At 45.2% G+C, this 24,170-nt stretch overlaps 1 long non-coding RNA gene across 1 annotated transcript; it reads left to right on the forward strand.

The window, feature by feature from the left end:
- Window positions 1-12,848: 12,848 nt before the first annotated feature.
- On the forward strand, window positions 12,849-14,280 carry LOC128772987 (uncharacterized). The gene is made up of 2 exons (XR_008417139.1): window positions 12,849-13,119; window positions 13,747-14,280. It is a non-coding gene; the product is annotated as an uncharacterized LOC128772987 (long non-coding RNA).
- The last annotated feature ends 9,890 nt before the right edge of the window (window positions 14,281-24,170 follow it).

A 24,170-nucleotide genomic window follows, 5' to 3' on the forward strand; every position in this document is an offset into this window, starting at 1 on the left:
TATTATTTCCTTAGAGATATAATGCTAGAGCCAGGTTGGAACCTCAATCATTTTTCTTGCAGAAGTGACAGGCATTGTGTCTCCTCTCTTTATACATTAATTTAATTAGGCAAACTTTCACAGTCTTGGACTATCAGCCTACAGTCTCTCTACCTTCCCAATTCTGGGAGAAGCCTTATCACACTGAGAAAAATGGTACCATATGTCGTACCTAGAGGGAGTTCCTGAGTATGTTAGCAGTGAGGAGACACCTGGCTATGAGGTCCACAAATACAATCAACCTCTAATCCAAGTCCCAACCAAGTCCTCCTCCCAGCCCAGGCTATTCTGCCTCCATCCACATTTTGTCCCCTTCCTCTGAAAAAGGATAGAAAAGGAAATTCTAGTGTAAAGGCAGTAAACAAAATTAACAGGATATATATAAATACATAATTTTGAGTGCGTAAAGTCAAAAGACTTCTAAGTGTCCCAAAGTGTTTTAATTAAAAGATCAATAAATTAGTATTTTAAAAAAAATTTTTCAACATTTATTTATTTTTGAGACAGAGAGAAACAGAGCATGAACGGGGGAGGGGCAGAGAGAAAGGGAGACACAGAATCAGAAACAGGCTCCAGGCTCTGAGCCATCAGCCCAGAGCCCAATGCGGGGCTGGAACTCATGCACCGCGAGATCGTGACCAGAGCTGAAGTCGGGCACTTAACCAACTGAGCCACCTAGGCGCCCCTAAATTAGTATTTTAAAAGTGTGTGTGTTGTATAACAGTCAAATATTAATATGTTTAATATAGGGGCACCTGGGTGGCTCAGTCAGTTAAGCATTGGACTCTTGATTTCAGCTTAGGTCATGATCTCACAGTTCATGAGTTTAATAGTGCAGTGCACTCTGGGCTGACAGTGCAGAGCCTGCTTGGAATTCTCTCTCTCTCCCTCTCTCTGCCCACACCCCCCCCCCCGCTTGTGCACACGCTCTCTCTCTCTCTCTCAAAATAAACAAACTTAAAAAAATATGTTTAATATATAAAGAGCTCCTACAAATGGATAAGGAAAACACTAGCCGGATAAATATATGGGGGGAAATTAGCTACAAAAATTATATATAAATTGCTAATAAATATTTGAAAAAGTCAACCACATTTAAAATTAAAAAAAAAATGAAGACAACTATCATTCATATAAAATAATATGGATTTTTTAAAGTTTATTTATTTAGAAAGGGGTGGGGGGGATCAGGGGAGGGGCAAAGAGAGAGGGCGAGAGAGAATCCCAAGCAGGCTCCACACTGTCAGCACAGAGCCAGACACGGGGCCTAATATGGATTTTTTTTTTAACAATTGCACCTCAGTGCTCACGAAATTGGGCACATGAAGGGCTCTTATATGTATTGCTGCTATGATTACAAACTGATACAATATAACATAGATATATAATATATATAATGCAAATTCTTTAAATGATCACCCCTCTTGGCCCAATAATTGTAATCTGTCTTTGAAATAATTATCTGAGCAGATTTTTTTAATAAACAAAGAGGTCCATTAAAGGTTATTCATACTCCCAAGAATTGGAAATAACCTAAATATTTTGCTCTAATATAAATGGAAAACAGAAAATTGAATATATAATATGGCTTCAGCAATGTAAGAAAATATACTTAAGAATAAGATTAAAAAGAAATATAGCAAAATGATATAGTAATTATCTCTGGGTCACAGCATCATGTATGATGTTCTTCTTTAAAATGGTGTGTAAAAAATAAAAAATTAAAAAAATTAAAAAATTAAGTAAAATAAAATGACATGTAATCACAATTTTTTCTTCAATGAACACATATAATGAGAAAAATGATCTCATAAAAGCACCTTTTAAATACTAGATTGCATATTTTTAAGATATTCCTAGTTTCCCTTAAAGTGGGTGGTCTAACATAAATAAATTTGTCCAGATCTCACTAGAACACAGATTAATATGCTCCATCCCTGGAGAGAGGAGTTCTAAAGTCAACTGCCTACAATGTAATTCAGAACTGCCTTCCCCCCACCCCTGAATTTAACTGCTTCAAGCTTCAGCTAAAGCTCTATTATTTTTGTTAAACAATACAAGCTACACGCATGGTCTGTTTGGTGAGCCATTTTGTTTTTCAAAAGTAAAACGACATGTTGTTTCTCCACAAAGGGCCAGGAAGGAGAGGATACCTAACATTCAGGACAGAGGGAACAATCTAAATTGACCACAGAATCATGTTTGATCACTGTTCTCAAAACATCCAAATCAATTCAGTCGTTCTGAACACCAGTTTGCACCCAGCACCCTGCTGGGTCATGAAGACTGGAATGAGGAGGGTAAAAGAGAGCAAAACGTCATCAAGCCATGAACATTCACCTTGGGTTCCTGCCTCCCTAAAAAATAACCTGTAAAAGATAAGAACTGCTTTACCTCCTATTTCAGAACTAAGTGGGATAAGTGCGGATGCTTCTATAAGCAAATCTTCCCTGGAACAAATCTGATAGATAAACACTGCATTCTCCCTAAAAGCAGGAAGGACAATAAGAGGTACAAAGATCCTCTTTAGGAAATGAAATCAAACAAACAAACAAAAAGCACAAAAACAAAACAAAAACCAACCCCCAAAACACCTCCTGTGTGGACAATCAAGGGATCACTGTCCTTTTCCCCAGCAAGAGGGAGAGAGAAAAGCCACCACCCACCCCCTGACTGGCAGTCTAACCATGAGGCTCCCAAGCTAATCACGAGATCTTGGCACTCTGTGATCTGTTTCCCATCCCTAAAATGAGGGAAGGGACTCAAGGACTACATTTGCTAGCTCTAACATCTTATGGGTCTATGAGGAGCTTTCTTCTGGCTGGCCCCTGGAGGCCTGTGGAGACCAAGTTTAGGGAATCCAGGAGTCTCCACACTAAATGACATAGCTTCTCAGTGTGGACATTCTGCAAGCACTTTAAAATAATTAGTTGGTCCCAGGGCTGTCTCTTAAAACTTTAATATTTACATTATGACAAAGTGAAAGTGCTCATTAGCATTTGAGCCAAAGCAGTGCCATTCTCTTTATTCATTCCAACGAGCTGATTTTACATTAGCAAGAAAGAGTTGGAGAGGTAGAGGCCCGTGGGTATATGCCTAGCCAAAGTGGATCTCAGATGGAAATAAATTTGAAAAGCATGAACGGAGGACACTTGGAGGAATTTATTCGTGCATCTGACCTCCAGAGAGAGAGCAGGGTCCAAATAAGTGACTCTAACATGCCAGCCCTCGTTCGTCCTAGCGATGCCCACAGCTCCCGGAGGTGCCCAACCAAACCATTCTGCAAACACATAACCATCCTAGAGCCTGGGACTGATGGCAGGGAGGACCAACAACAATAGCAAAGATCTCCTCCCTGCTTCAACTTCCTCAAAAGTCCAGGCCCCCGAAGGCTGCATTTTCTGAGCGATGTACTCTCTAATTGTGATGAGTAACCCCAAACAGGAACAGCCCCCACGCGAATTTATGACATCTCCTATTTCACTTCCAGTGAAATATGTCATAGTTCTGCTTAGAATCTGCCCAGAGGCACATTTCCTTTCAGTAGACGGGGGTGAGCCCTCACCTCCCTGGATCATCTCCGACCTAATGGAGCGGCCTTAATGCCCCTAAGTGCTCAGGGGCACCTTCCTGTGTTGGGCCTCTTCATCTGTGCCCAGATATCGTGTTCCATCTGAGGCCTCTGGCTCCTTCTGAAATATATACCAGAGAACAATCTGGTAAAGCCCAGCAAAGATTTTTGAGGATTAATTCTGTAAGAACTTCTTACACAGAAGGGAATTCTCCTCGGAGGGATGAGTCTTCGCTGTACCGCCGAGCTCTGACAGTAGAGCCGCCACTGGGCCCGCGGCGCAGGGTGAAAACCCCCCACCTCCGCCGCTTCTCTGCAGTTTCCGGAAATGGCCAGAGGGACGACACTGCTGTTCCAGTTTGATGTTTTTCTCTAACATCACAACCTGAGCATGATTTGCATTTCAGATTTTCCAGAATGCCTTCCTTCAGGTTAGGACTGGCCTTACCTAGAAGTTAGTTATGCAGCAGGATTTGACACACAGACCAAAATTCCTCCACTAACAGGATTTATACCCCCCACCAACCCGCTGTAACAGCTGACATCTATCCATTAGACATATTTCACCCTTTGAAGTATAGCCACTGAAGGTGCAGGTTAAAACGCCAAATCTGTTGCTTGCAGAAGCATCTTCCAGAACCTTTCTCAATTACTAATGCCCCAGTAATGCTGGAAGGTCAGACTAAGAAGTTTGGGTTGAAATCAACATAGCAACAAATGAGGACTGGTTTTAGAAGAAAATATATTTAATTTATGAAATTAAAGTGGTACCAAAATGTAAAGAGATTCAAGATCATTTTGGATCAACAAATTCACGACAGATCCTCGATATTCTATCGATAGGAATTAGCGCAAACTTACAGTTTAACCTTTGGGGTTAATGTCAAGAAGAAGAGCTACTTCCCCCGTGCCCATGTCGGAAGCAGAACATTAGTACAGATTCCCCAGGGATCAGATTCTGTTCATAATTCAGTGTAAGCAGGGTGTGTGATAGACACAGCAGAAAGACCTGGTTTTGACTCTGTCTCTACTGCGTTTAAGGCGTGTGACCTTAATTAAGCCACCTAAGCAATGTGAGCCTCAGTTTCCTGATCTATAGATCTCAGATATGGAAAAGAAAACACATTGTAAAATTTCTGTTCGGTTATTCTCCACTATAGAATCTCTCCATCTTTTTCCTTCTTTCACACCCAGTGGCAGAGGAATCAGCTGGTGGTGCCGGCCAAGACCCTCAGAAGGCCTCTCCTGAGCCGTTGTTAGCTCTGAATTGGGACAGGTATGTCCCATGCTTAATTTCTTGCTCACCTGTCCAAAGGTGCTTGTTCACAATGTCGATGATATGACTACTTCCTGGATAGGAAGGGATCATCTTTTTGTGGTTTTGCATTAGTCTGTATGTCTGTCTGCCTTGCATTTGAGAAACGTCTCATTGATTCAGACTAGAAATTTCAAGAAGGCAGGGTTTCTTGCCATTTAACGAACGAAGGATGATGCCCAATAGAGAACCACACATGAACAGGGGCTAAATCATCCATAACATGCTTGTGATGCCATGATATTAAAGAGATATCACAAAAGTGATAGCTCCCTCTCACACTGAATCACTAACTTCCATATCTTGTAAAACAAAACCAAATCACAAACACCACCACCACAAAGGAACCTAGGAGTGCCAGCTAAGTGACTAAGTTTTATTTCTCAGCGAGGTGATTCCAGAAGCCTTCGGAGACTGGGAGGAAACCTCTCTGTGATCCCCCCATCCCCATATTTCTATACAAGGAAAATCAAATTAGGCTGAGTGATTATAGCCAGCTTTCAGAAGAAAGCAGAATAAACCACTTTGATTTGCTCTATAAGTGGGCTTGGCCCCTTGGACAAGGCTTAAACCTGCCTTCCAGCCAGAAGTCCACCGCACCTCTGTGCTCAGTGGTTTCGCCCTGGCCCCAGCTCTACCTGGTAATGCCTGGCTCTGGAGTTTGAGTTCTGCGGCCTCTTCCTACCTCACAGACATTCACGTCAATTCTTCTAACGTGTTCCAAAACCAATTCTTCTAAGGCAGAATTCTTCTAGGCAGGCCGGCTGCTGAGCCCCTGGGACATAGAGGAGACTGAGGCATTTGGTGTCTCAACCAACTCTGTCACCTCCCTCCTCCAAAGGGGTGGAAGTCCTCAACCCCTCATAGTCCCCTGTGATTATGAGGATGCCTACACCTGCTTCAGAGGAGCCCATGAGAGATGTGCAGAGCAAGCTGGGGCCACTCAGGCCCCCTTTGAGAAAAGGAAGAAAAGAAGGGATCTGGGTGGAGGTCACTCCACCACTGATTTCCTCACTCAGGTCCAGCCTGTCAGAGAGTAGAGTGCAGCAGTCAGACCAGGTATCTGCTTCGCCCCCTACCCTCCTCCTTGGGGGTATTGCTGTGATACTGGTTGGTTCTGGCCCTAAGGACACTCAGAGGACTGTGTTAGTGACTGTGCTGTCCCCAGCATCCTGCCTGCCCAGCTGAGGCCTGGGGTCTTAGGAGTGGGGCTCCAAGGCCACAAGACCCAACTGAGGAATCTTCCACCTCCAAACCACTCCTCCCTCTGACAGACAGCGGTGGGCAGAGCAGGGAGGAGCAGAACGGGCCAACCCTTTCCTCTTTGCTGCAGAGAAATCACCAGGGCTTTACACTTAGATTCAAGTTCTGTCTCTGGCACTTATTAGCTCTAAGACTTTGGGGAAGTCATTGAACAGCCCAAGGTCCCTTCGCTCATGAAATGGGAATAGAACACAAACCTCAGTTGGTTGTAAGAGTTAAATGAGTCCGTGTTGTGGTAGAGTTGAAGGCGCGCAGTAGGCACTCAGTGACAATTAAATTCCCTTGCCTTGTAAGTTTGGAATGAAACTCATACAATCCCGGAGAAGATGTGATGGGGGATAAAGGGAGGAGGGAAGCGCAGGTGTTGTGGTTCCGACGAATCCACATCAGGCTTCAGGTGACACAATACAACTCCATGAAGTTGGAAAGAACTTTTCTTCTTATTTGTGATTTGTTCAGAAATGAAAAAAGAGGGAACTGAGGCCCAGGGACTCTGATCACTGGCTTTACTTTGGTTCCAGGACCAGGAGGTCATAGAATCTGGAGGGCCGTTTGTTCCCGCAGCCTGGGTGGATACGACCAAGGTCAGCCCACTTCCAGGACACATTGAGCCTCTGTGCTCCACACCTGCAGAGAGGAATGAATTACCTGCTACCCATCCTCTCCTGGTCTCTGTCTCCAGAATATAAACCCCCAACAACACAACTGGCAAAGAAACTGGGCTCCAAGATATGACTACTACAGCCTTGCAATTTGTGTGGTCTGCTAAAAGAAAAACGAGGCCCCAGGGGAGGGGAGAGGGAAACAGAAGGATGTGTAAAGTTTTCCGACTAAAGAAAAGACACACACACACACACACACACACACACACACACACACAGAAAGAGGGAGGGAGAGAAAGTTAAAGTACTATAAGTTTTTTGAGTTCGTTTAACAACTCAATTCAACAAATTATATTTCCTATACAAACATTCTGAGGATTAAATGAACAATACAATACTTTTCTTAGCTCTTTGTGATCAAATGCTTTGCTGTAAAAGTTGTATTCCTGGAGAGTTGATATCAGAGCTTCTCGCTCCTTGTCAGTAAACATAAGAAGAGGCCAAACCTGTGTAAATTTAAATTACATAAAACCTTTCCCCCAACTGCCTGGTCTCTTAACAGCCCCTTTTCACTGAGCTCTGTGGTCTCGGAATGTAAATATCTTTATCTTAGCAGCACAGACTTTTGAAAATTTGACATAATAGGATTTCTCCCTCGCAAGGCATATCAAACACCATTGCAAACTAAAGTCTATTTTACTTTTAACCAAGACTAAATCAAAGGGTCCTTTCTATGTTTATTTTTAGACTTTCTGTTCCCACACAACCAATGAAGTGTCCTCTCTGTCCATCCTGCCAACCGGAAGCCCTGCGAATCAGCCCCATCACCCCCAGAGTCAGCCCCAGAGATGAGAGTATGATGGGATTGTGAGAAAAGGCAGCAGGAACAGTTGGGGCTCCATCTCTGTCTGAAGTGGTCCTGGTGGAGTAGGGAAAGTGGGTGGACCACATGGGCAGATATCTAAAAGCAATAAAGAACCAACAGGTACTTAAATGAGGCAATGTAAGATGGAGACAAAAGTGACAATGATTTTAGCTTGTCTCTGTTCTATGAAGTTCTGGTTCAGTTTCAAGCTGGTGTGGAAACGTAGAACTTCATGTGAATTGATTTCTAGAACCCTCATGCTAGAATGGTACATGTTTCTTGAATGAATAAATGAATGACACGTCAACCCACTGAATGAACAGCAATACGATAAAGGGAAGAAATCTATTAAAGATCAATGAACAGGAACCCAGGAGATTCCCCTTTGTCTCCCTTTGTCTCCTAACCCGGGGAGAGTGGCCAACAGCCGGAGCAGAATCCCTAGCATGACACACACACACACATCCGAGCGAGCATGTCACCGTCGGCCGCAATTCCTTGGGCAGCTTGAATCATTAGCTTCCATGATATGCTCCCCACCTGTTGTAGCCTCTAGTGATACCTCTCTTCCTGGAATCTCTACTTCCCATGTGAGATGTTTTCCTCATTTAGAGAATTAATCAGTACTGTTTTTAACTGTTGTGCTTCTTCCTTCCTTCTCTAGATAATACGATCCTTAAAGGTTGAGATGGCGTCATATGCTGCTTTTTGTGCCTACTTCATTGCACATTCTAAAGCTGAGTACATACGGAAGAATGAATCAATTAATGAAATTAATGAGCACATGCCAAGGCTTAAGGAGAAGGACATTAACTGCTTGGCCTGATGACAAAAAGCAACATCACTCTTTGTGTTTCAGTCCCCAGCCCAGAGATGCAGTCGCCTTCCTCTTGTGTTGGGGGCCCACAGTGATGCGCAGGCACCTGCAGCCAGTGCCTAAACCCCGCAGCTGGCGCGTGCCCTGCCTGCACTTTATTCACTGCTCTTGTGAGCTGCAGTTGTGAGCTGCAGTGTGTTGCACTGGGTCTTCCAACCTGGGGAGTGTTTCACAGCTGTCCACACAGCCCAGCATACCTGCCCAAGACCCAGTCTGTTGAATCAGGGCTAAACACACACTTCGACACCATCACAGGCAATGGAGCTCATGTCACACAAGGTCAGTCTTGGGACACTTGGGCCCTGAGTTGAGAGGGTGGGATCGGCCCTGGAGTGAGGGTCCACTTACAAGGACTTGGTGTGAAAGTGGGTGGCAGGCAGCTGAAAAGACCCACGGAACTCCCCTTGTGCACTGTGACTTTCTCCATCCCGCCCTTTGGGGATTCCTCAAGATATGAGGGGACATTTCAGAGTGGGGCGTGGGACTCCGTCTGCCCAAGTGGCAGAATTCACCTCGGCTTTCGGCAAGACATGTTCAGTGGGCCAGATTTGCAAGATTTACGTGTAGAGTCTGGAAGATAGCCAGATTTGTAAAAAATCAACAGACACCGTCTCTCCAGAGGGGAAAGGGCTCCAGGCTCCAGGAGGCAGTGCCAGGGTGGTCCAGGCCGATGTCAGGAAACCGGACCCTCTGCTGCAGCGGGGAACCTAAGGAGATCAACGCTGTGGGATTTCTGTTTCACCGGCGCCGCCGGAACTTCAGCTCCACTGTGAAAACAACAATGCGGAGAAGAGGCAAGTGGCCACTAGATGGCAGCAGAGGGTAAGAAAAGTGAGTTCCAGGCGGCTGGGGTGGAGGGGGGGCGTGTGAGGCTTGCAGCCCCTCCATTTTGCTTTACATCTTTAATGAGATATGCGAAGAAAATGAGTCCCTTACATGCCAGACACAGATGCCAGAGCATATGGAGAGATGCCGCACAGCAATATTTCTCTGGTTATTAAACAGGAGGCACCTAACTAGTCATTCACTGCATCATCATGCAGAGTTGTCCTTTGTGTCTTGGATGCCGCTGTTGACAAGGTAATAACAGGAGAAAGCAGTTGAGAAGACTGATGTAGGGACGTGGGCCTCTGGGCTCGCAGCATCGCCCCGGCGGGGTGCCAGGCGGGTTGCCAGCAAATGCGAGCAGCCCAGCCCACGGGGCCACCTTGCCAAGGGACACTGTGTGGCCTCTGCTGCCAGACTCAGTCCAGGCCCAGCTTGGCAGCTTTCTGGTCTCCCTGGCAGTCCCTGAGGGCTCATTTATTCAGAACCCGATTACCACCAGACAGCTCTGGAGTCTGACCTTTCACCACAAACCCCAAATGGGAACGGGAGCTCCGGACATTTTAAAGAGCGAGGCATGCTTACTTTTCTGGCAGAATTGAAGATGCACAGTGTAATGAAAATGCACTCAAATGCACAGAGACAGGGGAACACTTTTTTCCACGCTGCCCTAAGCAAAGGTGGGGAGTCCAGCCCTGCTGACTGTGAAATATTTTCACTAGGAGAGTGGTTTTCCTGACGGACTGTTACCAGGGCTGGGAGCAAGCAGGTACTGCTATATTTCGTTTCTATATTCCACCTACTTTTCCACTCCCCACACTTTGCCCTACCCCCAGCCACTCAGCCTGACCATTCCTTAGTTAACTCTCCCACCTTCCCAACCGAAGGTTTTATATAGCCATTCTTCATACAGAGAAACTGAGGCACAAAACTGAGATACAGCTTCAGGTCTCCCGGTCCCCATCCCTTTCCAAAAAGTTGAAACCTCTCCATGGTCTCCAGTGGAAAAGTAATAGCAAGATTCACCCTGCCACCATTTCCCTCCCTGTTTTGGAAAACAAGCCTAGAAGGTGCTAGAAACCTTCACTTGTCTGTGTGACCGTAGACAACTCACTTACCCTCTCCGTGCCTCATTTTCTCATCTGTAATTTGAGGGGCTGGTACTGGATGATGACTAAGGCCCCTTCCAGCTCTGTGATCCTGTGGCTTTAATTTCACAAGCCTCTGCCAGCCCTCAGAGAGTGTCACACATGATGCTTTTTCCAACAATAGCCACACTCAACAGGAGCAAGCAGCATTTCCTCCTCCAGTTGAGAAGAAATGTGGTCGTGGTTGGAGTCTTGTTGATGTTCTTTGTCCTCAGAGCAAGAGAAACAGGGAAGTTTCAGATGTTACTGACACTAACAGCAGGGCCTGGAGGTGGCCACACTCTTGTGGAAGAGACCACGCAGAGCTGTCTCAGTGGGCGGTGGAGATGTACGGGCAAGACCGGAGGATGTTTTAATAACTATTTCTCAATAAAAAGACCCATTTTATTCTGCACAGGGGTCTGGGGGCAAATCCAGGTCTCCCAGGAGGGATCGGCTCTCGCCCATAATGGGGGATTGGTTCAGCTCAGCTGCTCTTACAAAGGGCTGAATACAGCATGCCGTGGTGAAGGCAGCTCCCCACAGCTCCATGTGAAAATGACTCACAGCAGTTATGAATATCAAACCTCCTTTGATGTATTCCCAGACACGAGGAGCAGCCACAGTGGGGAGGAGGTGGACTCTGGATGCTAGCTCTGTGGGGTGGCGCACAGAAGGCCTGGGCACATCTGGCACCGTCCTGAAGCTCCAGGAGAAATCCAAGCTGCCTAATTACCCCAGGACAACAGAGCTCACTTTCATCCACCTCTCTGTCTCTCTCCCTCTTTCTCTTTCTGTCTCCAACAACAGAGGAATTAGATTCTCCAAGAATTACAACCTGTTTTTATACCTTCACCCTTCCCAAGGGGATAACAATTCACTTCCCTGAATAAAACTGGTTTTATTGAGCACAAAATGAATGCACCCCCTCACTCAGCATCTGCGCCAATTGCTTTAAAGCCATAGACCTGGCCCCAGTCAGCCAAGCGGAAGGATTTTCCCCTGTAATGGCCATTTCTAGACACTCAGGCTTTCAAGTGGCCGCATGGCACCTTGTTCTCCTAATAGGCTCTCAATGATGATTGAATACAAAGCCTCCAAGTCTCTTTTGTGTTGGCAGCTCCTGAGACCCAGTCAGTCACCACCGTCCAGAGCAGAAGACCCAGCCATGCCGACTGTATGGTGAATGCCCAGGCCCAGAGCAAAAGGGGAGGGTCAGTCACTGCCGCGTCATGCCTGTTTCACCTGAAAGCTTCTATATACGAGGAGGGTCTTCCCATTCTAGACAGGGTTCAAGAATATGTCGCTTCCTAGAAACTTGGGCAAAGTCTTTCCAGTTATAGAAGGAAGCAGCAAACATGTCTAGGGAGGGAATCTGTCCAACCCCATGTCTGTGCATTGCTGTCTCATGAAATGGGGCTGATTTTATTTGGTAGTTAAGTTGGGCTTTGACTGGAAAACTCACGCACCTGCAGAGGTCTGCACATGCGCACATGGAAATACTAAAACACTCTAACTGAGCACTGACCATGTGCCAGGCACAATGCCCAGGGCTTTGCACACACCATCGCCTCCAAGCCTCAAAAGTGCCTGGCGGGGAGGGCAGATATCATTATCCCTGTTTTACAGGTGAGGTGCCCAAGGCTCAGAAAGCCTAGGAAACTTGCCTAAAATTGAAAAACTAAAGTAAAAGAACTTGGATCCAGGATTGATGGATTTTTAAAGCATCATCTCTTAACCACCGTGCTGTGGGGCAACATGTTTATTATGTGTCGGAGGCACTGGAATTCTGAGGAGGAACAGGAAGGACAGGTTCTTGACTTCAGAAAGCTTGAGTTCAACCACTCACCAGCACACACAGAGTTACTGTCACTTGTATGCTCCAAGACTCCTACAACCAAGGGGTCCATGTCCCATCTTTCCCCGTCACACTACTCTCAGAACTCCTGCCCTTGATTCCCAGTATGAACATCGTGTGTACCATAAAGACTGCGGTCTTTTCCAGTAGAACTTCGGATGCTTGAATTTTACAGGCAACAATGTGAGCAATTCGACCACGGATGCATGACGCTATAGTTACTAAGCTCCTGAACTAGCCACTGTTTGTTTTATATTGTTTTTTAATTTGATTGGGAAGTTTCTCTGACCCCATTACTCTGTATTTTCAGAAGAGCAGGACAGAAGAGCAACAGGGCAGGGACCAGGAAGATTTCAAGCTTGGAGGCTCAGGAAGTCAAGTGATAGAACGAGAAGAAATAAAGCAGGGTGAGGTGAAACTCCTTTGCTTCCATGACCTCCGAAGGGAAGTGATGATGTATCTGAAGGACACTGCACACGACGATGTAACAGAAAGAAGGAAGCAAAGGTTGCACTAATTGCAGAGTTTGCCAAGAGTGGACTAGCTGCCAAGGCTACTTCAACCTTCCCATGATCTGGGAGACAGCACAGTGTCCTGCTGTGCTGGACGTCTTCCAGTGGCATTGACCCAATAGAGGGGTTGGGGCGAAGACTTCTTGGTATTAAGAAAGAGAAACTTCCATCCAAAGTCAAGCTACTGAACCACCTACATGTGAGATACAGGAGGACTGACCAAGACCCCTTGAATCCCAGCAAGAATGCTGAGAGCAGACTTAAGGTAAATCAATGGACTGGATCCCTTTGCAAATCGAATTTTTTTAAGAGTTCATTACACACAAATTTGCATCCAATTTCATTTCCAGAGATTCATGCTCATTCCTGCACTGACCATCAATCTGAAGATGTTTATTCGAGATCAGCGTCTTCCTAGAACCTTGACAAGACTGGACTGAGAGTCAAGGGGGTACAGCTCTAGGCCACCACCCCACCATCACCACCACCACACTTTCTTTTTTTAATTTTTTTTTTAACGTTTATTTATTTTTGAGACAGAGAGAGACAGAGCATGAACGGGGGAGGGTCAGAGAGAGAGGGAGACACAGAATCTGAAACAGGCTCCAGGCTCCGAGCTGTCAGCACAGAGCCCGACGCGGGGCTCGAACTCACGGACCGCGAAATCATGACCTGAGCCGAAGTCGGACGCTCAACCGACTGAGCCACCCAGGCGCCCCAACCACCACATTTTCTAGGTCTCTAGGCAGGCTGGTCATTTTGTCAGCCAGTCATTATTTCTCCTGACAAAACCCAAATTGGGAAACCAATATGATCTTTATTTCTGGTTCTCTCTATACATACCAGTCCAGGTACTGGTGAATTTTAATCCTCACTTTCATTTCTCAACTAGGGCTTCCAGTTCCTACTCTGCCAGCCTCATCTGGGGGAGCCGTTCCTAAGGCTCCTGATGAATCCAGACACCCACCTCAGCCTCACTCTAGGAATCCATCCTTCCCCAAACTGCCTGCATTTGACCACTGGAGGGCAGTGCTGGACCAGCCAAATCTCTTTAGGGGCTCTGCTCCACCGTCGTCCCCACCTTGCCCTGGCATAAGCAGCATGCAGCCTCTGGTTGGGAGCCAAAACCGAGGACCACGGGAGCACCCTGAGAGCAGCAGCACGGCCAGCACTGTTACAATGGCTCCCTGCGCCTGGCGTAGTAGGAATAAAAGGCAGTTCATTGGAAAGAGGATTTGGCTCCATAGGTGACACAGTCCCCTGGGAAAGAGACTGAAAGGAAAACTTGCCTCATCATGTCATTAAGCAGGAACAATCTGTGCCTCTGACCAGGGGTTGTAGACTCCTACCTTTTTCTACCCTCTCGGATGTAAGCTCCTGGCAGCACATACAGTGCTTGGCAATAAACGTCTGTTGAACGAGTGAACGGATGCATGCATGCATGTATATATATGCATAATGGAAATTGGCCATTTTCGGATCTGCTGCTGTTTTCTAGCTCTTATAACATCGGATGTTTCAGCCATCAATTAGTTGCTGAGCATTCATAGTCTTGGAGACAGCTAAGGATAGTCAGGTTATTAATTACAGCAGTGGCTGTCATTGTACAGATGTTATTTCAAACACCACTTCAAGAATTTCAATCTCTTACTTTTAGGAAGTCCTTCATTATGTCACCCATGTGTCCTCAGACCTCACCAGCCTGTGGATTTAAAAACACAGACATTGTTCCCTTAATATCCGACCCACGGTAACCGCAGCCTCTCTTGTGGGAATATGAAGCCACCATGCTCTCCCTGGGGGATTTGTGGTAATTTCATCCCACACTGGAACCCCACAGGGCTCAACAACTCCTCTGAGCCAGAGCTCCTATTCACACCACCTTGGACCATCTCATGAGACTCAGGTCTAGGCTACTCTCACCTGTATCTGCCCCCAACAGATCCCATGGCAGTGTGGACACAGCCTGCTCCCACAATCATTTAGAACACAACTACATACTTGAGGAGAGAAAGAAGTGCACATCTTGAGATGCCAAAACCCAACATGAGACCCTCCTGTCTCCCCCACGGGCTTTCACATAGCAGGAACCAGTCTGTGCCCCCGTTAAAAATCTGCAGGTATCCTCACATCTCCAAGTTCAGAACCCAAGACTAGCTCCTTTCCTGCCCTGAACCAGGACAGGGGAAAAAAATCATTTCCTGCCAAGAAGCTCTCCCCACACCCTCCACTGTCTCAGGTAGAGTGTGGCCTTCACAGCCCAACAGGGCGAACATGGTGTTTTTAGGTCTTAGAACACCACTTATGGGACACCAATGGCCCTGATTAAATTCATATGGGATGGGGGTAGAACCTGCCCCTCATTCTAATTAGAAAGACACCAATTAATTTTTTTAACTTTATTTATTTTGAGAGAGAGAGAGCTCACGAGCAGCAGAGAAAGAGGGAGAAAGAGAATCCCAAGTGCAGAGCACTCGAAGCAGGGCTCAATCTCAAGAACCATGAGATCATGTCCTGAGCCAAAATCAAGAGCCGGACGCATAACTAACTGAGCCACCCAGGCACCGTGACACCAACTAATTTTTAACCAAACACTTACTATCTTAGTATATAACATCTGCATTTAGTTGGTTGGTTGTTATTTTTTAGAGAGAGAGAGAGAGCTCGCACATTCAAGAGTGGGGAAAGGGGGCAGAGAGAGAGAGAGAGAGAGAGAGAGAGAGAGAGAGAGAGAGAATCTCAAGCAGTTTCCATGCTCATCGTGGATCCCAATGTGGGACTTGATCCCATGACCCGGGACCATGACCCAAGCTGAAATCTAGAGTCAGACACTCAACAGACTAAGCTGCCCAGGGGCCCTTGCCTTTAGTTTTATGATAACTTCATCACCTCGACAGCAATAAGTGGATATTTGTTTTAGGTGTGAATAAACTTATTCTCAACCTTACGTCAGTTTTCTCAACAAAAAAAAAAAAGAGTGCTCTAAACTTCACCAAGAGTCTCTACTCTCCCGACAGAACCCCAATATGCCCAACAGTCTTCGAGGAGACGTTCTCCAACCAAAGTGGAGGAAAAAGGAAAGAGAAGAAAAGCCCTCGCTTTGTAAGTTGTAAGTTGTATAGTTGTAAATTTCTAACTGAAATTTCACTATACAGTTCAAATCTAGGTCCTCAGAGGACATGGCTGGTCCTGATCCTTCTCATAAAAAGTCTGTAATCAGAGGATACTTTCCTGAGAGCAAACAGAAATTGAAAAAAAAAAAAAAAAACAATTCAATCACTGTCCATGGGAGCTGAGATGATCCCATGTTAAGCATGGGAGCTGAGATGATCCCCTGTGTTAAGCGTGTCCTATCCTATGTACTTTCTCAATATGCCTTCACTGTGATTAAGGGACAGGCTTCCAGGGTAGTGTCTCAGTTCTGTACCTGGAAAAAAAACAATGTACAGAAATTTCTGTAAAAGAGGAGATGACAGTCAATACACAAGAGTCGAGAGGCAAGGATGGTCCCCAGGGTTATTTCCTGCATTCAATACAGACCTGTCTCAGGGCTCTGATTTCCCTTTCCAGGTCTCTGGTGGGTGAATAATGCCTGAGGCCTTGTACTAGGTCTGATGACCAGGTTTGACATTGATGGCAGGTCACAGATCCTCCTGCCTTGTGATTTTGAAAATCTCACAATCTTTCCTGAATTCTTAACTTTCTGACACCTTGTCCTAGGCAAGAAGTGTCTGAGGTTGTCTCCCTTGAAACCATAGGCCTTTCTTACAACTCCAGGGCCACACAGCCCTGGTAAGTAACTGATGGATTTTATTTTTCGTGCTGCTGTGGCCATGAGATCGGATATAAAGTTAATGCAAAAAGTGGGGTAGACAATGAGAAGGATTGGAAATAAGGACCTGGAAAGAGTAAACAGATTGAGGAGACACTTCAAAAGTAAATGAATGGTACCAGGGGGGTTGAAGGAGAAGGAAGAGATGGCCTCTTCCTGGCACCCTGGTTGCATACTGAATACTCTCCGGTTCCCAAGTTCTATGGCCTTGCCATCTAAAATTAATTCTTTTTTTTTGTTTTAGTACATTAAGTCTTGAGGTGTCAGTCGTCCTAAAAAATTAGAGCCCCTATTCAGTAGAATGGCTTTGGGTATGACATTCTCCCACCACCAGGGATGGCCTTCCTTAGGGGTCTTTGGTGAATTTGTCTGCAGTCCCCATGAACACACATATATCTTCCCAACCCGCTCCCAGACATCATTCACACTGCTATGGCCATGCCTCGGGAGGACTCCCAACCACCCCATCATACCACCTGCTCTAGTGCAGGCACCCCCACCGCCATGTCACCAACCCCCCAAACCCCCAACCCCCACCTCCACACGCCTGTTTGTGTGTCTGTGTGGCCTCAGCTGTCCCCAGCTCTCTTCTGTATAACCCTAAGCCCAGGCATTCTGGGGTGAGTGTCTCCTTATTTCTTTGTGCACTGTCCCGTTATGCCTTTAAAGCTGTTCATGAGACTATCTTGCAGAAAGATGAGCAGTCTTGGAAAAGATACTAGGAAAAAGATGACATAAGTAAGATGGAGGCTGATGTGGGAGGAAAAGCCTTGACAAAGGCAAGAAAAGAAAGCGAATTCTTGACCTCCATCAGCCCTGACTCTCAAAATAAGATTGGCCCTAAAGATAGCTTATTATTTATCCCAAATTAAAATTTCCTGGCTCTGCAGTCACTGTGTACACAATGAAAAGGAAGCCATCACACAAAAGATGCAGTTATGTTCACAGTGGGAACGATTGCTGCCCAGCTGATTCTGCTCCAAGAATAGAATGATAACAGTGCTAAGTCAGGAACTCCAAAACTTTGGATTGTCAACAAATAGAATGATTTCTTGATAGGAAAATGGTTAGAAGGGAAGGTGGGTAGAAAAGGAACCCTCTGATTCTCAGATGGGGTGGGGGTTGCCAGGGGAAATTCCAATCTCTGCTCTGCCATGGTGAGCTCACAACCAGCTGTGTTGACTGGGAGAAAGCCCTGCCTGGATATGGGCAGACCCCAGAAGCCCCTTCACGGGCCCCTCCGCAGCTTCCTACATATTGTGTGATGGGCTGTACCTCCTTCTCTTGCCTGAAGTGAAACATCATCAGACTTTAAACTCCACAATCAGCAACTTGGACTGGTTTTTTGCTTCCACTGTGTCCTCAGCACTCAGCAGAAAGTTTGCATGTAATTGACACTCAATAAGTATCTGATAAATGGGTGCTTGACTGGTTCATCAATTAATTAAAAATGAACAAATTACTTCCTCCCTGTCTGGCTTCTGTGGAGTGGGTCCTAGAACCAGAAACTGCCAGGTGAGCAACAAAAGCCATAGTACTACATCCAAAAAAAAAGACTGCTCAGACCTTACCTCATCCTTCTGCGCACATTAGACCCCTAAACTCAGGAACAAGGACCCAAGAGATCATGACCCACCAAATGTCTTTCAACAAAAGACTGTCTCCCTGGTTGTTTCCTTTCAAAGAATAAGCCTCTTGGGGCTGATAAGAGAATGGCACCAGATGCTGAAAACACGGGCCCCGAGTGGCAGAGGAGCGCCAGAGCCTCCTCTAAAGGGGCCTGTTGGATCGCTGCCTTTGAACAAATCTGAGTGTGTCTTTCGATAGCGTGAGCACCAACCACCCCCAAGGACCTCTTTCCTTTATTGCTGCAGCAATGAAGCAGCCACATGGCTGTTGCAGATAAGGTGGCCCGAGTGCATCGTGCATGCCAAGTAGGCTTCCTGGTAAACAGCACTGAGAGGAACTGCAGACCCACCATGTCCCGGCTTCTCTGCCTTGTACTGCCCTTCCTCTGTACGTGGCTCCCAGGTAAACAGGTGCAATTTCCCTCTCTTTCTCATTTCTCATTTCCTACCCCTTTTTCTTTTCCAGATGGCTCCTGCAAGACTGAAATTATACAATCTTCCAACATAACTGCCATAATTGGGACAGATGTGGAGTTTCCATGCCAATACAATATTCCTGATAAAAATTTTGAGTCTGTGTACTGGTATCTGCAAAGAGCTGACCAAAGATTCACCTATATCGGCCATACCTCTCAAGGCACCGTGGAATTGGAACATTACCAGTTGTTTGTGAACAGAAAGTTGTTGTCCAGTACCTTAACCATTAAGCATGTGCAGCCTAGAGACAAAGCCATTTACTACTGTGCTGTTCGGCACCATGATACATACTGTGTATCACATGGAACAAAAACCGTAAGCCTCAGGCAAACTCAACACCAGAAATTCAGAGGGTCATCCAACAAGACAGAAGGTGTTCAGAGTCATCTTGAACCTCCCCCGTTCATTCCTCAATTCATTCACTCAAAACTAAGGGGACCTTATGTCTTACAAATGGATATAGTAGGTGCTATGGGGATACAAAGATATAAAACAATAATTTCTCAAATAATGAAATGTATTCAGCAAGTGGCGCCTCCTCACTTTTATCTTGCTAAGCCATGAAAAGTGAAAATTAAATACTGTTGAATTACTTGAGCCTTTGACCTGACACAAAAAAGCACAGTCCCTAACACCCAGAAAGACAAATGAACAGACACACATACAAACTGAAAGCCAACAATCAACAACTTAATCACCGATCCTTGAAAACTTATCAACATTTCTAAAAACCTGAAAAAAAAATTATATATATAATGTATATATATACACACACACATCCAGGAAATTATATAGATGATAGATTGGTAGATAGATGATAGATAGATAGATAGATAGATAGATAGATAGATAGATATAGAGTCGACAGTATAGTATGAATGACTGAAGCAGACTTGAAATCCAGACTTCTTAAATTTTGAATCCCAAATCTTCCACTTACTGACTTACTAGCTATATGACCTTGGGCAAGTTACTCTATGCCTTGCTTTCCTCGTTTAGGAAATAAGGGTAATAGAGGCACTGGCCGGCTCAGTTTATAGAGCATGCGACTCTTGATCTCAAGGTCATGCCCTCTATACCCTATGTTGGGCATAGAGATTACTTAATTAAAAAAAACTGCAAAAAACTTAAAATAATGATAATAATAATATCTACCTTAGAGAATTGTAGCATGAATTAAGTGAACTATTATATGTCATGCACTTAGAGCTATGCTTGGCACATAGGAAGCACTCGGTAAGCACCAGTCACCCTTGTTGATGGTGATGCTATCATGATGATAATTCCTCACCACGTCCCTACCACTGGGCTGGGCTGGAGCTTGAGGAGCTTCTTGATTAAAAAATAAGTCAATCTCTTAGGCAACTAAACATTCTTCCATATATTAGTATCCCATCTAGTAAGAACAAAATATCAATGAAAATAGAGAGAAAGACAATTCAAAAGATCTTCAGGACCTTTTTCACTAGTTGCTGATAAATTATTAAAAGCATTCTTACATAGAAAAAATGAAACCAAAGGAAAGTAATTTCTGCTTGACCCTCATAAAATAAGCAAATATAGACTTTATGAGATATTAAAATACAACAGTACCCCCCCACACACTTATTAAATGGATAGTGGAATCACTTATAAAATTAAAGTTGTTTATAAGCATAATTATAAATAAGGAATTAGTTCCATCAACATCACAAGTGTACTACATGACTTCCCACCTCCAAGAACATGACAAATGAAGTCAAAGCACCCCTAACCTTATGACATCCTAAAAAACTATCAAGTGAAGATGATCCCAAGATTCCAAAAGTACATGGGCTCTACAAGGACACATCCATTTCTGCCTCTGCTTATTTAAGGAACCACCCAGGGAAACTCCTTGGTGTGACCCGCTGAGCTGAGAACTAGGAGTAAATAGAACTGTCTCCTCTATTTTCTCCTCTGAAGATGCACATCTCCTGCTGCCTCAGATACTGCATTTATTCATCAGTGGAAATCCTAATCCCCTGCTGTCTTGCTGGCTTTCTCATTTGCAGCCAACATATGGGCTCATCAGCACTGGTGCCCCCCAAGAGCAGCCCTTTAAGGGCTCAGAATCATACAAAATTGGAGGCTTTTCTTGGGATATAGAACTGGAGGAAAACCCTTTGCCCCATTTGGCTTTGGGGATCAGATTTCAAAGTCTTAACCTTACTGGGATGGGCACAGCCCCAGAAAGTGTCTGGTGAGTGAGTAAGTCACTTTCCTCCTGGGCTTGCTTTTCTCCAGGGCACCTCAGGGTTATTGATGACACATCTCCAGAATTGCTGAATGTTAAATTGGAGAACGCGGGTTTTCTAAAGGACACTTACAACCCTAGTAACCCTGCTGTGTTCTCTGCCAGTGGAAAAACTATCCCATAATTCCAGGTCTCTGATTCTGCCATGTGAAGAGTACCGTGAGAGAAATAATCTTTCTTCCTTTACAAAACCTGCTACTACCAAAGTCAAAGGATAGTCTGGAAGAAAAACAAAGTCATTAGAAATTTATGTATGGACTGGAGAGTACTTCCCAAGGGCAGGTTTCTGGGTGGTGATCTGTCCCAACCACCTCATGGCCTAACTGGAAGCCCTCTAGTCTCCCCATGTAGTCCTTGAAGGACAGGCATAGAAGAAAAGGTGAGCAGGAAGGTTAACAAATGCTCATCAAGTGGTGCCTGAGTGGCTCAATTGGTTGAGCATCCAACTCTCAGTTTCGGCTCAGGTCATGATTTCATGCACTGTCAGTACAGAGCCTACTTGGGATTCTCTCTCTCTCCCTCTCTCTCTGCCTTTTCCCCACTTATACTGTCTCTGTCTCTCAAAATAAATAAGTACACTTTAAAAAAAATCGCTCATAAGTGTCAATAAGTCTCAGAGTATAGAATTGGCATGGTTCAGTTTTTATTCAAAAATATATATTGAGGTAGAGCACACTATACACACTGTATGTTAGCCAATTTGACAATCATTTATATTAAAATATAAATATATATACATTGAGTGTCTACTATGTGCCAGACACTATGCCAAGAGCCAAGTTTCAAGGCAAATGATATAAGCTCTCTGCCATTTTGGAGTTCACACTGTAGCAAGGGCTTACGGCCTAACAGAGGAACCAGACCAGACACACATGGGAGCAAGAGAAGTACTTGGTGGTAGCGATTACAGGAGGGTTCCAGGATCAAAGCACGGATTGGGATTAGGACCTTGAGATTTCAGGATGAGTTGGGAGATGGGAGCCAGGCAAACTTTTTAAAGGAATTGAGCTGAGACTAAATATGGAAAAGTTTACTTATTTACATCTCAAAGTCCCAAGTCAGTAACAGAAGCAGAATTACAACTTAGAAGAGTCCCAGCTTGCCTCTCCACTGCTCTGCTTGGCAGCTGCTTCATTCAGTGCCACACAGCTGGGTAAGTGAGTCGCAGATGGAATAGTGGCAGCCAAAATCTTTTTAGAGACAAATGACACTGTGATTTTCCTTGACACCCATTGAAATTCCTCACTAATTTCCAAAAATATCTTATGTTTGCTTTAACACAACCAGTGGGGCTCAGACATTTCAGTGAAAACACATCAGAGAAACAAAGTAATCCCATCCGTCTGAGCATTCTGATCCCAAAGCAGCCAGACCAAGAACCACTTACTTACTGAAGGCCGTCCTGGGACCCCAGGCAGCTGAGGTCCTGGCCAAGGGACATAGAAATGGTATTTCCTCTCTTTTTACTCACCTCCATTCTTGTTCTTCAGTTGCTTGTCCAACCAGCTGGTGCCAGGGCAGAGAAACAAAAGAGCAAAGACGGCAACTAGAAACAGGGCAAACAGCTGATAACTGCCGTGCCTGAACAGAGATAAATCGTGGGCGCACACCAGAGTCTGACTTTGTTGTCACTAAAACTTTATGTGGGAAGTTTGAGGGTAATGAGTATGAGATAAAGCAAGCAAAGAGCTTTCCTTCACTAAATTTCTCTCTTTTTTCTCCCAAAGAACTCAAAGGGAGTGGGGAAAGAGTGGATGTGTTCTCAAATCAAAGGCAAAGTAGATTCCTGAAACTTCCAATTAGAGATAAAATCAGAAATTCTGGCACTCTCTCCCACTAATATTCCAGTGATCCTCTGGATAGATGTTTGATACTAAAGACCCAGAGTGGCAGCGGCCATCAAAGAGAAGGGCACTGAGCTGGAGTGTGTAGGACCCAGTGTGGGTTGATTTGATCTGACCCTGGAGTCTTTTTGCTTCTTCAAGTCTTCCTATTCTTTCTTCATCCCAGATGGACAAAAAAAGACTGTGTCTCTAGCCCCTATGGGCCTCCATCTTTAGTTGCCAGAGACTCCTTTGCCAAAGGGTGTAGAAGTTAGTGACATTGCCCATTCATCTCTGACACAGCTACATTCAGGTCATCATTCACCGGCCCAGAGTCCTACAGACAGCCTAACAGAGCTGGGCCAACACCTCCTTCCCTCAGCAGAACATTCTGTGCCACACCCGAAATGGGAAGTTCTGTATCTCCCTTGGTGATGATGGCTCAGGTAGGGAGCTATGACTAGGTCACTAACCCACCCACAGCAAAGCAAAAGAGATGTGGCAAAGAACCGACATCTAGTGGGCATTCCACTGTGTGCCAGGCACAGGGGTAAGTGCTACTTCACATGTGTTCTCTCATTTCAACCTCACAACATCCCTGCATGGTAACTACAATGACCCTATGTGCAGAAGAGGAAATCAAGACTTAGGGATCACACTTGCCCAGCTACTGCTAAATTGCAAAGGAAGATTCAAAACCCAGAGCCATTAGATCTGCACAGCCAGTGCCCCTTTTGCACATAGATGATGCGGGTAGTGATACCACCTAGACACCCAGGGGTGATATCAGAATGTTTGCTTCTACAATTACAAACAAGGTCTAGCCAGGTGGGAGATATCCTGCTGTTGCAGAGGGCCTGCCTCTCCCTACACCTACGACAATATATAGAAGACCTGCTTCCCCAGGTTTTGGCCTGGGTTGCTGGCAAATCCTTTCCCAATCCCATCCTTCACTAGATGAGCAGCCCAGAATGCTCCTTGAGAGTCAGGAAACTCCAGACAGAAATCCTACTTAGACCGTTGAATCTCTGCTAAGCTCCTAATATTGACAAGCTCTGTGCTGGGCACTGAGAAATCGAATATAAATAAGATACAGTCACTGTTCTAATGAATCTTAAAGCCCAGTGCAGAAAACAAATTATCGGATAATTGTAATAGAGGTGATAAGCGCCATGACCCAACAAGCTCGGGGAAACCAGGGGATGCTTCCCTCGAGTTGGGGTGGGGGAAGGAAGAGGAAGTTCTGGTTTTTCCAGGAAGGAGAAGCTAGTGCAAAAACTG

This window comes from Panthera pardus, unplaced genomic scaffold, assembly GCF_024362965.1.
Source record: "Panthera pardus isolate Hobbes unplaced genomic scaffold, ASM2436296v1 HiC_scaffold_24, whole genome shotgun sequence".
In the NCBI taxonomy this organism is placed as follows: domain Eukaryota; kingdom Metazoa; phylum Chordata; class Mammalia; order Carnivora; family Felidae; genus Panthera; species Panthera pardus.